This window comes from Canis lupus, chromosome 6 (assembly GCF_048164855.1).
Source record: "Canis lupus baileyi chromosome 6, mCanLup2.hap1, whole genome shotgun sequence".
NCBI classification, from domain to species: Eukaryota; Metazoa; Chordata; class Mammalia; order Carnivora; family Canidae; genus Canis; species Canis lupus.
In genome coordinates, this window is record NC_132843.1 from 41,258,045 (window position 1) to 41,273,201 (window position 15,157).

A 15,157-nucleotide genomic window follows, 5' to 3' on the forward strand; every position below is an offset into this window, starting at 1 on the left:
CTGAATCCATCTGCTGACCAATCTAGAGGACATTGCCAATATTCCACAAACTATTGGTCCAAAGCTTCACACCCATTTGCTTTTGTATTTTGTTTCTCTAGCCTCTGAAATTCTGTGCTTCCTTCTTAATTTGATTTCCTAATAAAAAGGGGGGGGTGCCTGGGTGGCTCAGTCATTAGCATCTGCCTTCGGCTCAGGTCGTGATCCCAGAGTCCTGGGATGGAGTCCTGCATCTGGCTCCCTGCTCAGGGGAAGTCTGCTTCTCCCTCTATCTCTGCCCCTCCTCTCCACTCGCATTCTCTCTCTCTCTCTCAAATAAATAAATAAAATCCTAAAAAAAATTTTTTTTAAATCAATGCATCACGTGCAGGAAACAAAGAGCCTTTACAATTTTCTGCCAGTTAAAATCTTTGCCTTCCAAAATCTTGGACCCTACCTGAATCTTCCTATCCTTGGTGTTTTTCTGTGTCTATAAAGGACTCCATATATGTAGATGTGCTTTAAGGGATGTAACTATTTATCTACAACAGTTCCAACTGACTTTGTGGCTGGATTAAATCACAGCATGGTGTACGGAAAAGCATGAGGCTCCTGTCCTCACCTGAGCACTAGCTCTTTACATATGCTCTCAAGTGAGACACCTGCATTCACCAAACCTGACTTTTCAAATCTGTAAAACAAGACAACGAAACTCGGCTACATGAAACCCATTAAAACTCCATCATCTGTGATCTCATGGGCGTCTAATGAATGCAGATGTGTTCTAAGACAAGTCACCACATCCCATGGGCTACTGTGACTGTGATGGAAAGCTTCTGAGGCGCTCTGGCTTTCTCCTTTCCTGGTGTCCATGCCCACATGTGATCCCCTTTCCCTGCAGTGTAGGATGTCTTGGGTCATGCTTCCAACCCACAGAACAGGGTAGGGGAATGTCCCTGCAAGATAAGGTGCAATACTGCAATAGGACACCAGACACCTTCGAGGAGCACAGATTCTGTAGATGTAAGAGCGCAGGCCACCAGGTCACCCGCACTTTAAATGCAGCCACAAGTTTGGGGTCCCCGAGCCCTTAGCACTTCTGAGCAACTGGCTCCACATCCAGGCAATCTCACTACTTCTCAGGTTCAATGTTCACTAGAGTGACTCACAGAACTCAAAAAAGTACTTACAGTTACTGCTTTATTGTGATGCATACAAATTAGGACAGGGCAAAGCTGGAGAGGATCACTAATACAGACTTCCCTCATCTTCTCCCTGTGGAATTGGGACACATAGATGGACTCACCTGAGCTTAGCGTCCAGAGTTCTTACTGGAGTTTTCCTCGTCTGCATGGTTGCTTTACCATCAGCTACTGGTGGGCCAGGCTCCATCTCCAAAGTTTTCCCCACAGGAGGTCAAGCTAAAGTCCCAACCCCTCATCATGTGGTTGGTCTTCTAAACTGTGCACCCTGGGTCATCTCATCAACAGAAATGTGACATGGTAGAGGGGCTGCCATGAGTAACAAGACATTCCTACCCGACAGCTCAGGGAATTCTCAGGATTTAGAGGCTATATCCCAGGAACAGGAGTCAGGACCAGACAGATTCTTTACTGTGCAGCATCAAGGTACAAGACATGGCGGCCTTCATGTTGCTTATAGAATGTCTCTCTTACCAGTTTTGATGAAGCAAATGGCAATGTGCAGAGGGAGGCCTGCATCCAACCACCACTGAAACACAGAATCATATCAACAGTCATATAATGTTGGAAGCAGACTCTTCCCCAGCTGAGCCTTCAGATAACACCATTGATTGCAATCTTTTCAGAAATCCCAAAACAAGGATGCCTGGGTGGCTCAGTGGTTGAGCGTCTGCCTTTGGCTCAGGTCATGATCCCAGGGTCCTGGGATGGAGTCCCACATCGGGCTCCCTGCATGGAGCCTGCTTCTCCCTCTGCTTATGTCTCTGCCTCTCTCTGTGTGTCTCTCATGAATAAGTAAATAAAAAATCTTAAAAAAAAAAAGTAAATCCCAAAGCAGAGGACCCAGCTAAGCCCTTCCCACATTCCTGACTCATGGGGAACAACTACTATGAAATAACACATGTACTGTTTTAATTTGCTGGATTTGGGGCTAATTTGTTACACAGCAATACACATAATACACCAAAACACTGACTATACTGTGACTAAAATTTAGGATTTCCTGAGTAAAGCAAAACTAGAAGATGCAATCAAACAATGGACTTCCCATAGTTATGCTAAGTAAATGAAAAAATGGGATGGATCATCAAGCAGCAAACTAGCAGCACAGACAGATTAAGTGACTTACCTGAGCTCAAACAAGAGGGAAGTAGTAGAGTGAAGACCTGAACCCCCAGTGGCCAGACTCCAGAACCTGTACGTTAAAACACCACTTTACATGCCCGCTGGAGAAAACCAAACAGCAAAACCACAGGATAGTTGCCCAAGGTCCCTAAGTAACAAAGACTTCTCCCCCTCAAGGTTTTAACTACAATTTATTTATATACCACTGTTTCCAAAGAGGATATCAAGTGTTTCAATGATTCTACAAAACACTGTGATAAAAATTGAAGGAAAAATCAGGTGAGGCTATCAGAAGGAAAAGAATTTAGGCAGGAAAAGCAGCAGGAAGCTGGGTGGGCTTGTTCCTGGTGAGGGACGGGAGACCCAGGTTCTGAGTTCTGAGCGTGAAAGACTCCAGGACAGAGGGAAGCAGATTCGACTGCAGGACGCACAGCATGCTCTTGGAAGACTGAAGCAACTGTTCCTGGCATAAACCGGAGAAAATGTATTCCCATAGGGGTCACAAAGGAAATCTGGTGTCATACAGTCATCGACATCCCCAGAAACATCTGTAAGGGGCCCAAACACATCCCAGAGGAACGAGAAAGATGGATGCAATGCCTAGTTTCTCTCTCTCTCTCTCTTTCTCTCTCTCTCTCTCTCTCTCTCTCAAAATTTTTCCTTCACAACATTTTTCAATTTCTCCTACCCTCTGCCCTTTGGTGTTTTGTGCATTAGTGGAGTAGCCGTTAGGTCTTGGGCTGAAAATGAAGACCAAGTGCAAAATCAGCAGTGTCATAAAGAGGGCCTGGGGAACATAAGGAGGATATCCCTCCCTAAACACATCAACTGCTCCCACACATTGACAAACCAATCCTCCTCTGTAGATGTGTGCCCCATCCCATGGGTCAAATGCTAAATGTGCCATCAGGATGTGTAGATTCCAACACTGAATCTCCTGTTGCAGCAACAATATGATACTTTTTCATCTTTTTGCTGTGAGATCTCAGCCCCATGGCACTACCCTCAGCAGCTCTGCTGGGGATGTCTTGCCTCAGGCAGCCCAACCTCTCTGGACGCTCCCTGTTTCCTGGATCCCAATGACCTCAGACATGACGCTATTGTGTGACTGTGGCAGAACCATTAAAAAAAATAATGGAAAGGAAGCCAAGGGATGTAAAACAGAGTCCTGAGTACTTGCCTGGGTTGTGACTGCTCCATATATGGCATCCACAGTAGACCAGGCATGAGAAGTCAGGCAGGATGAGGCACACGGCTGCACAACGTCCTCCTGGGATGTCCTGTGACAGGTCAGCGCCAATGGTTAGCATCCAATGTCCATGTGATTGCCAGAATAGGCAAGTACTTATGGGAGCAAGGGGTCCTCCAACGAGAGGGACTTCTCAGAACCTGGAGAAATGCATGAGGTAAGCTGAAACCACGCTGTAATGGGATGTTATTTTACATCCGGGAAAAAGGAAATGAGTATTTTCATTGTAAACACTTCTGAAAGTAATGATCAGCAAGACCTTCCTGCCTGCAGAGACACCTGGGTGGCTCAGTCGATGAAGCTCCTGCCTGCGGTGTCCGTCATCTCGGGGTCCTGGGATGGAGTCCTGCTCGGGGCTCCCTGCTCAGTAGGGATCTGCTTCCTTCTCTCTCTGTACCTCTACGCCTCCCCCTGCCTGTGCACGTGCACTCTCTGTCTCTCAATCAATCAATCAATCAATCAATCAATCAATCTACCTTTTTAAAAAAATCTTCCTGGCTGCAGAGAATGCCAAGAATACCGAGAAGTAGTGACTATCAAAGTCATGATAAGAAAGTAGGGACATGGGGAACGCACACAGCCCGGCAGGACAGGCCCCGAGAGCTCTGTCGTGTCGTCAGCATAGGGGACATGGACTGAGCAGGGAACCCTGTAGCAGAGGACCATGTGGGTTTCCTCCCGCTCCCCCCAGTGCCTACAAAGAACCTGCAGATGGAAAGTCTGTGCAGTGGAAAGCACATCGGTGTTCACCTGCAGCAAGGGGTGTGTGAGATGGGTGGCTGGGAAGGGGCGCAGGGAGACCCCCTGGAGCAAGGAAGGTGTCCTGCTTCTCGACTTGCAGTGGTGGTTTGTGGATACACACACCCGACATGACTCATAAAACTGCACGTGTGCACTTCCCTGCATGCACATTATGCCTCCATAAAGTTGGGGGGGGTTAAGTCATAACCACACCCAGCATGGGGCTCTTGATCTAGTCCTGAGATCAAGAGCCGCATGTTTCACTGACTGAGCCAGCAAGGGGCCCCCATAAAACTGGTTTTAAAAGGAAATTGAAGGACTCCTGGGTGGCTCAGCAGTTGAACGTCTGCCTTCGGTCCAGGGTGTGATCCCAGAGTCCTGGGATCGAGTCCCACATCAGGCTCCCTGCATGAAGCCTGCTTCTCCCTCTGCCTGTGTCTCTGCCTCTCTCTCTGTATCTCTCATGAATAAATAAATAAAAATCTTTTTTAGAAAAAGGAAATTGAACACAATCAAAGCGAAGCTCTTGATCCCCTCACCTAGAACCTGCTCCTCGTTTTCCCTTCTCAGGAAATATCTGCCGTCTTCCTCTTGTGTTCAGATCCTGCCATCACCGACTCCCCTTCATCTCTCACTCTGACATCTCTCACAGCCTGACCCTTCCTCTGGCATGTGCAAGCCGCTGTCCTCTCTTGCCTCACTCGGGAGCCTCCCCCTGGCCTCCCTGCCTCCATCCTCAGCCACTCTTCTGTTCTCCCCACTGACCCACAACACACATGTGACTCCTCCACTCAGCACTCCCCTACCAGTCCCTTTCTTACATGGTATATACTCCAAAGTGCTTGCATAGCTGGCAGGACCTTCCGAGATCTGCCCCCAACTCGCTCCCCACATTTACATATTCTTAAGCAACATCTACCTCAGGACATTTGATTTAGTCTTTTGCCTTTGTTGACATTGACATTGTCCCAGACATCCCAGGGCCCCATCAGAGAGGCCATCCCTATATAAACAGCATTCCCACTAAACAACTATGATGCGAATAAAAGAAAATGGACTTTTAAATATGAAGAAGTGAAGGAAATGTATTACAGATTTGCAGGCATTTTACACATAAGACTAGTTAACCAATTTCTACCAATGAGGAAACATTTTATATTCTAGTATTAATCACTGTGGTTTTAAAATATTAAAACTCTTTAATTCACTAGTATTGTTCCTGAAAAACTACTCTAAAAATTTTAAAGGCAAAACCTATCTATGCAAAATGTTTATTACATCATCTGTACTATAAACAAAAAATTTGAAACAAACAAAATATCCAGTGCTTGGTAAATAGGTACATTATAGATGTTTAACATTATAATTACCAACATTATATAATACCAAGGAAAAGATGTTTCTGATATATTCTGTAAACAAAAAAGGGGCAGAATAAAACTTTTCGAATTTTTTGTATTTTTACATTTACAAGTATGGAAAATGTGAGTGTGTATACAGGAACTGCAGAGATGTGGAACCACTATACTCAAACGGCAGAGATCAAGAGAGTATAGGTTTTCAACTTTTCTTTAATGTTGATTTTTCTAAGATTTGTATGCAGAGCAAAATGACGTATACAGACTTGAATCCTGTGGACACCATTCAGCAGTACACACCTGAAGACAGTCTTCCAAACTCTCTGGACCTCAGAAATCCATCAAGTTCTCATTAATGCAGGTGCCCTGTGCCCACCCACGTCCGCTGAATCCATGTCTCCAGAGGAGTTGCCCCAGGAGCTGTATTTTTAACCAACACAGATGATTAGGCAATCACTAATTTAGGGCAGAGAATAGCATCATTGTGACATAAAAGATTCCAGTGCAGTTTTCAGGCCACTAATTGATTTGTCCCATCCATAAGTATACGTTGCTCATTCTTCCTCATCCCCTCTCATTAAGGAGCCGCAGAGAACCATCTCAACGAGCCTCTCAAGCAACTTGCTCTATGAGCTCATGAGGCAGCAATGTTCTCCAGCCATACATGGTAACAGAAATGAAACAGGAAGCCTGACCAGAGTCACTCAGTGAATTACAGGTAGAGAGTAGACCAAGATGTTGTTTGGAGAGAGACAGAAGAAAGGAAGCTATGGGGATTTTGTTTTTGCTTTTTAAGGATTTATTTATTGGGGGGGCGGTGCAGAGGGAGAGAATCTTTCAAGCAGACCCTTCACTGAGTGAGGAACCTGACACAGGGCTTGATCCTAGAACCCCTGTGATGGTGACCCCAGCCAAAACCAAGGGTCAGACACCCAGCTAAGTAAGCCACCCACATATCCCATTTTGTTGGGGTGTTTTGTCTTGTTTTATTTTTTAAGATATAATTGTTCTTTAAGTTTCTATTTAAATACCAGTTAGAGATCATACAGTGTAATATTAGGTTTAGGTGTACAATATAGTGATTCAAAGACTTCGGTACAACACCCGGTGGTCATCATGACAGGTGCACTCCATCTCCATTCCCTGCCCACCATCCTTCTGGTGACCATCAGTGTGTTCTCTAGAGTGAAGAGTCTGTTTTTTGGTTTGCTGCTCTGGTTCTTTTTTTCCCCTTTGCTCATTTGTTTTGTTCATCAAATTCCACATATGAATGAAATCATATGGTGTTTATCTTTCTCTAACTTACTTTTTTTTCTAACTTACTTCACTCAGCATGATACTCTCTAGCTCCATCCATGTCATTGCAAATGGCAAGATTTCATTATTTTTCATGGCTGAGTAATATTCCAGTGTGTATATACACCACCTCTTCTTTATTCATTCGTCAGTGGAAACTTGGGCTGCTTCCATATCTTGGCTATTATGTATAATGTTTCTGTAAACATCAGGATGAGGAAGCCATGATTTACAGAAGCATTAATGTGTTTGGGATGATAGTTTAGGAGGAGGGCAATAATGGATAGGAACACAAAACATAGCTTCCTATTGTTGGAAAGAAAAATGACCCTGTTTCTTTGTTTCCTCTCCACCCTCAGCCCAGGTAAAGGCAAGAGGCCCAGGCAGTCCCCTAACCAGGGACGCAGCCCAAGTTTTCCTAGGCTACCTGCCATGAAGAAGTTACCCAGGGGGAGGCAGTATCCAAAGATTTATTCCCAGTGTGTAAAGACAAGAGCCTGTCATGAACTGTGAGGATACAAACCAGAGGAGTCAAGAGAAAGAACAAAAGACAAAACAGGTGAGTTGGCTCAAGGCTCAGTCCTTAAATGGGACATACTCTCTTTTTTTGGCAGCAGAGTTCCTCAATGCACCTCTCCACATTGGGCTCGAGCCTCCTCCTCCTGCTCATTGTGTTCACCCAACCCATGAGGGTAGGTCATTGCCTGCCTTGGGTTCCCACTGGGTTCTGCAAGTCCACACTCACATCAAAGCCCAGCCCAGAACATTAGTTGCTCAGCTAGAGGATCCAACACACTCCTGCCTTGCGCAAGCCCTTCCCTGCTCACCTCGTGCTCTGAGATGATTTCTTAGAACCCAGTTCTGCCACATGTTGCCCCAACGCACAAGACAAAATGTCCTCTGATAAGAAAGTCATGGCAGTTCATCAAGCCCCTGGGGATAATGGCTGCTGGCCATTCCATCCTGGGGGGCAGTTTCTCTAGCTCTGGTTCCATCCACCTAGTGTCTGTCATCCCAGCCCCTGACACTAAACTCAAGTTAGAACACAAAGGTCATCTGAATGATGTTCAAGGACATTAGCTACTTGCAAACACCTGACATTTTGTAAGAGCTGAGGATAAAGACACCCTCAAAGAGGTGGTCATTTCTGATTTCCTTTAGAGACCACAATGCCTCAAGAGGCTCAGAATCTGAGCAGGAAAACAAGCATCTCACTCTTTAAAAGCCTTCTCAAGATGCCTGGGTGGCTCAGCAGTTGAGCATCTGCTTTTGACTCAGGGCATGATCCCAGGGTCCTGGGATAGAGTCCTGCATTGGGATCCCTGCAGGGAGGTTGCTTCTCCCTCTGCTTGTGTCTCTGCCTCTCTCTGTCTCTCATGAATGAATAAATAAAATCTTTTCAAAAAAAAAAAAAAAGCCCTTCTCACTGGTATCCTGCTTTCTGCAACACGTTCGAACCCAATGGGTGGGGTCTGAACCACAGCTGCTCATTCAGAAGTGAGTTGGACACCCCAAGCCTATAGCTCTTGACATCTCCTTCTGGCTCCCACTTCATGCCTCTGGTTCTGTAGTCCTCCCCTCAATGCCAGTATTTTCTTTTCTGACATATGAAAAATTGGCTTTGCTCCTTGACTCCCAGCACTTTCTAATGGGGCTGCTACTCCTGCTTCTACTATCAATGCCCTAAAATGTGCCCCTCCTGCGGGTGCAGGGGTACAATAAAAACATTTGAAAGGCCATATATTGTGTTTCCATACAAAGTTTGCAGGCTTTTCTTCTCTTGAAAGCTGCAGGATCATTCTGGCTTGTTGTGTATAGCTTAGGACTCCAAACCATGGCACCACATTTAGATGAAGCCTGGGGAAATATGAAGCAGTTACCAGTGAGCCACGTCATCTGCAGGACCATGATTTCTGCCAAAGACCCTACAGGCAGGAGACTCTGGTTAGTCTTGAATCAGAACCACTTTTGACCCCAAAACATAGTTTGATTTGGAGGACAATTCCCTCCAGACTGCTATGACTTACACTGCTGACAGCTTCCGTGCATGCTAGTGATGCTGACCCCCCCATGGCCAAGGAGCTGCCCCCACCCATTCCAAGGACTAGTAAATATTAACATCCCTCGCTCTGTACCATTATCATGTAAATTGAATTCCTTCCGTATTTGTTAGCATCTGCTGTGCCAATGTAACATGCCAGGGACTCAAGGAACACAGAGATAAACAAGACAAGTTTTCTCTTGAAAAGAATCTCAGATGCAAATTTAGAAAGAAAAAAAAAGATTTATCAAAAAAAAAGTTGGATAGCCTATTCTATGAAAATCACTAACATAGAAGCCAGTGCCTCAACATCAGAGGATAATAAAGAGTTCTTAAATAGTTAACTGAGCAGAAAATCTCTGTTCCAGAAGCACCCTGAACTTCAGGCACAATCACACAATCTGAAAACCCAGTTTCACAGATTGGCACAGGGCAGGGACAATTATACACAATCAAACTGTGTAACATGCTCAAGAAATAGGTGTGGACAAAAATAATAAGATACCTAAGAACAAACATAACCAAGAGGTGAAAGACCTGTACTCTGAAAACTATGAAACACTGATGAAAGCAATTGAAGATGACATAAATGCAAAGACAGTCCATGCTCATGGATTGGAAGAACAAATATTGTTAAAATGTCTCTACTACCCAAAGCAATCCACAGATTTAATGCAATCCCTATCAAAATACCAATGGCATTTTTCACAGAGATAGAACAAATAATCCTCAATTTGTGTGAAACCACAAAAGACCCTGAATAGCCAAAGCTACCTTGAAAAAGAAAAGCTGAGGGCATCACAATTCCAAACTTCAAGTTATATTATGAAGCTATAGTGATCAAGACAGTATGGTATTGGAAGAAAAATAAACAAAACAGACACATAGATCGTTATAGATCTATAGATCATTACAAAAGAATAGAAAACCCAGAGATGAACCCACAACTAATTGTCAATTAATCTTTGGCAAAGCAGGAAAGAACATCCAATAGGGAAAAGACAGTCACTTCAACAAATGGTGTTGGGAAAATTGGACAGCAACAAGCAAAAGAATAAAACTGGACAGCCTTCTTATACCACACGCAAAAATAAATTCAAAATGGATGAAAGACCTAAATGTGGGACCTGAAACTATAAAAATCCTAGAAGAGAACACAAACAGTAACCTCTTTGACATTGGGCATAGCAACTTCTTTCTAGATATGTCACCTGAGGCAAGGGAAAATAAAAGGAAAACAAAAGCAAAAACAAACTATTGGGACTTCATTAAAACAAAAGGCTTCTGCACAGTAAAGGAAACCATCAAGAAAACTGAGAGGCAGCCTACAGAACGGGAGAAAATGTTTGCAAAGGACATAACCAATAAAGGGTTAGTATCCAACATATATAAAGAACTGATACATGGGCAGCCCCGGTGGCGCAGCGGTTTAGCGCCGCCTGCAGCCCGGGGCATGATCTAGAGACCCTGGATCGAGTCCCGCGTCAGGCTCTCTGCATGGAGCCTGCTTCTCCCTCTGCCTGTGTCTCTGCCTCTCTCTCTCTCTCTCTGCATCTCTACGAATAAATAAATAAAATCTTTTAAAAAAAAAAAAAAAGAACTGATACAACTCAACACCTAAAAAACAAATAATCCAATTAAAAATGGGCAGAAGACATAAACAGACATTTTCTCAAAGAAGACATCCAGATGGCTAACAGACACATGAAAAGATGCTCCACACATCACTCATCACTGGGGAAATGCAAATCAAACCCACAATGAGATACTACCTCACACTTGTCAGAATGGCTAAATCAACAACAAAAGAAACAACAGGTGTTGGCAAGGATGTGTGGAAAGGGGAACCCTCCTGCACTGTTGGTAGGAATGCAAACTGGTACAGTCATTCTGTAAAATTATGGAGGTCTTTCAAAAAATTACAAATAGAACTACCCTATGATCCAGGGTGCCTAGGTGACTCAGTTGGTTAAGCATCTACTTTTGGTTCAGGTCATCAAGTCCCGAATCTGGCTCCCTGCTCAGCAGTCTGCTTCTCCCATTCCCTCTATCCCTCCCCCTTGTTCATGCTCTCTCATGCTCTCTCTCTCTCTCTCTCTCTCTCTCATGCTCTCTCAAATAAAATCTTTTAAAAATGAACTACCCTATGATCCAGTAATTGCACTAGTATTTACCTAATGAACACAAAAGTACTAATTCAAAGGGATACATGCACCCCAATGTTTATAGCATCATTGTCTACAATAGCCAAGACATGGAAGCCCAAGTGTCCATTAAGTGATGAATGGATAAAGGAGTTGTGATATATTGGGGCACATTGCTCAATAGTTAAGCATCCATCTCTAGATTTCAGGTCATGTCATGATTGCAGGCAGGTTGTAAGATTGAGCCTTGTGTCAGGCTCGGCACTATTCATAGAGCCTGCTTGGGATTCTCTCTCTCTCTCCCTTTCTCTCTCTCTCTCTCTCTCTCAGAATTAATTAATTAAAAAGAAGTGGTATATATAATAGAATATTACTTAGCCATAAAAAATGAAATCCTGCCATTTGCAGCCATATGGATGGAGCTACTGTATTATGCGAAGTGAAATAGGTCAGTCAGAGAAAGACAAATACCACATAATCTCAGTCATATGTGGAAATTAAGAAGCAAAACAAACGAGCAAAAGGGAGGAAAAAAGGAGAGACACACACACACAAAGAAACAGATCCATAACTATACAGAATAAACTGCTGATCACCAGAGGGGAGGTTGGTAGGGAATGGGTGGGATAGGTGATGGGGATTAAGGAGCTCATCTGTCCTGATGAGCACCAAGGCAATATATGGAAGTGTTGAATCACTCTGTCATACACCTAAAAGTAATATGACACTATATGTTAACCAACTGGAATTAAATTTTTTTAAAAAAAGGAAAGAAATAGGTGTGAAGCTTATTTACAATAAAGATTCTCAGAGCTTCTGATTTGGTAGATCTTGGGTAGGGCCTAGGAATCTTCATTTTTATCCAATGTTCCAGAGTTTTCTGATCCAGGATTCTGAGCAATTTGGAAATGTGTCGATCCATAGTATTGGACAAAAGGGCAGGCTATGTCTAGCTGTCCCAAGACTTACCTGGAATGTTGAGATTCAAATATCCAGCTGTCCTGCTACCCACTCATCATCCCTCATCCCCTTTCACTAAAAGCTTCTTTGAAAATGAGAGGAGCAGCAAGTGAAGGCTGAGGCTTGAGCTGTATTTGCTTCATGGTAAATCCACTGTGTGGGAAGCGAACCACAGGAGAATCTGGGTGAGGGGCTTTGCAGGCAGAGAGAATGCCTGTGAGAGGGAGAGTGTTGGCAGGGGGGACAAGAGGCCAGAGTGACTGAAGCCCAGGATAAAAGTGAGGTCAGAGCTGTCATGGGCCCAAGTTTGCCAGGTCTGTGGCCCTTTGCAAGGACTTTGGCTTTTCCTGAGTGGGGTGGAGACCACCAAGCAGAGGGATGTGGTTTGCCTTGGGACATCACTGTGGCTGCTGGTTAGGACATTCTCAAGGGGTGCCAGGGAGAGTGCAGGGACCCCAGCTAAGAAGTAGTCACGATGACCCAGGCAAGAGGTGATGGGGCTTGGATGCTCAGTGGACATGGTGAGAGATGGAATATTCAGAATATCCTGCCTAAAGGCAGAACCCACAGGGCTTGCTGATCGACTCCAGGTGGGCCACAAAAGAGAAGTCAAGAATGGCTTCAACTAAAGCACAGGGTCTCTTTTTTGCAGAGATGAAGTGTTCTGAATTGACTGGTATTGGTTGTGTGAATACACCAAAAGCCATTGAGTTGTATACTTTAAGTGGGTGAATTTTATGATACTCAAAGTTTCTGTCAATAAAATTGTTGTTGTTTTTCATGAATGACTTCAAGTTCTGGGGCCTGAGTGATGAGGAAGGTGAAGCCCCATTAACAGAGATGAGGAAGTCTGTGGAAAGAGCGGGTCTGATGGAGCTCAGCCAGAGATATGGCAATGCAGGGACTCACTAGATTTGAGATGCCTGCTAGACATAAAGAGGAAGCATTCCTTAGGCTATGAAGTATCTGAATCTTAGACTCACAACGTGGACTGGGCTGGGGATGCACTCATTTTAAAGGCACTGGGTGAGATCAGCAAATGTAGACAATGAAGAGAGGAAGTCCAAGGATTGAGCTCCAAGGACTCTAATCTTAAGGGATCAGGGGGACAAAGAGAGACGAGTAAGTAGACGGAAAACCTAGCTGGCAGGTGCCATGAAGGCAGGTACACAAAGTGTCCTAAAGAGGGTAGAGCAATCAATGCATCAAATGCTCCTGACAAGTCCAGTAAAATGAATACTGAAAATTTGCCATTAGACTTGGCGATTTATACATAGGCCCCAGAAACCTTAATAACAGCAAATTTGGAGGTACGCTCAGAGTAAAAGCCCAGTTGGAGCAGGATCAAAAGAGAACATAAGAGAGGTTAGAGGCAAAAATCACAACCAACTCTTTCAAGAACTTTTGCTGGGAGGGAAAGGAGGGAGTTGGAGCAGTGGCTGAAAGGGGAAGGGGGTGGAGAGGTTTTTCAACTAAGATAGGAAAGCCAGTGGTGTGAGTGTACCTGAACAGAAATATTAGGTAAAGACAGAAATTGTAAAGGTGAGAGAGGAGGATTGATGGAGTGAGTCCTGGAGCAGAGGAGAGAAGGTGGGATGTAACATCCAAGTGGAAGGTCTCCCATGTCAGGAACTAACCAAGTTCGGAGGAGAAGGCGGAGCATGCAGGCAGGTGCAGCACAGCTGGACTGGACTGTGGGCTGGGAACTGGTGGAGACTCTCCTGACCCCTCTGTTCTGTCATTGATGTAAGAAGCCAGGTCACCACTGAATGGAGTCATGAGGTGTGGGGTGGGGAGGGGGAAGTACTGAAGATGTGAGAACAGAAGGGAGGGTAGGAAGAAATCACACAGGAAAATGGCAGTTGGAGTGAATTTGGGAAACAAGCAATGACTGCAGAGCAGCAGGGAGGCTCACTTGGGGCTCACTTGGGGTCATGATCATGAATTTAAAGTGAGACGGGTCAGCACAGTTGCATATCTGTTGGCAGTAATGGGGGCAGCAGGGCTAGCTGAGGACAAAGCACAGCTGATACCCCACGACCCCGCCCAGGGTGAGATTCCTGAGGAGGCTTCCAATTGTCTTAATGTGGGTGCCTTGCTAGAGGGAAAAACAATCTTTAACTTGACAATGGCAAGGCCTCCAGTGTCTCTGTAGGTCCTCCTTAGCTTATGAAAATCCTTTTGAAATCTCCCTTTTCCTTACCTCCCCCAACTCCCAGGTATATAAGCAGCCACCCCTCACAGGCCCGGGGCAGCAGCTCTTCCCGCCCACGGGTCCCATCCCTGGGCTTTAATAAAACCATCATTTTGCACCAAAGATGTCTCAAGAATTCTTTCTTGGTCGGCTCCAGACTGCACCTATATTCCAAAACTTCAGCAGCAGCATGCTCAGCCCTATAACGCAGGCAAGGTTAAGTAGATAGCAGGCGCTGACAGTACGCTAAGCACATTTTAGCTAGAAGTGAGACAAAGCAAGTAGATGTCCCTGCCAGGAGAAATGGAGTCCAGGACTTGAGACATCAGGCCGGAAGGTGCCTTGAGCCTGAGAGGCCATATACAAGCCAGCGGGGGTGGAGGGGGAGGTCCGTGGTTCTGAGGATTGTGAGGGGACCAGAGAGATGCTTGGAACATGTTTGATGAAAATATAGAAAGTTGCAGGCACAGAAAGTGACCATGTGTGTGAGCAGCAAGGACCGAAGGGAGAGGATCCTTGAGAGCAGAGGGACATGACCTCGTGTTCTCTGCTTCCATATTTCTGATGCTTTGGTATCTGGGGCTTCTCTGATCTGTCCCTTGCAGGGTCAGCACGTTCCCAGAGAGAGCAAATAACTTGCCTTTGAACTCGACCTTGGGCCTTAGACCAACTGTCCAGATTCCACCCACCTCCTTTCATCAGCCTCTACTGTCCCTTGCCCTAAGTGACCCCAGGGCCGGGTCCTAGACAACCAGACCCTCCTATAACACTAGACAACCAGACCCTCCTATAACACAGAGCCACCGAAATTATTCAAACTAGGCAACCCTAAACTTGTTCAACTTGCCCGTCCTGCTTCACCTGTTCC

General features: G+C 45.0%; 1 long non-coding RNA gene across 3 annotated transcripts in view; it reads right to left on the minus strand.

Annotated features, from left to right (window-relative positions):
* Positions 1-15,157, minus strand: part of LOC140635443 (uncharacterized) — a 46,034-nt gene that overhangs the window by 20,193 nt on the left and 10,684 nt on the right. For 2 of the 3 annotated variants that reach the window (XR_012032759.1, XR_012032760.1), the window contains exons 2-4: positions 2,311-3,695; positions 1,656-1,710; positions 1,170-1,254 (exon numbers count right to left, since the gene is read on the minus strand). This is a non-coding gene — a long non-coding RNA (uncharacterized lncRNA). Of the gene's footprint in view, positions 1-1,169; positions 1,255-1,517; positions 1,711-2,310; positions 3,696-15,157 lie in introns of all 3 variants that reach the window. The other variant, XR_012032758.1, reaches the window with a different exon arrangement.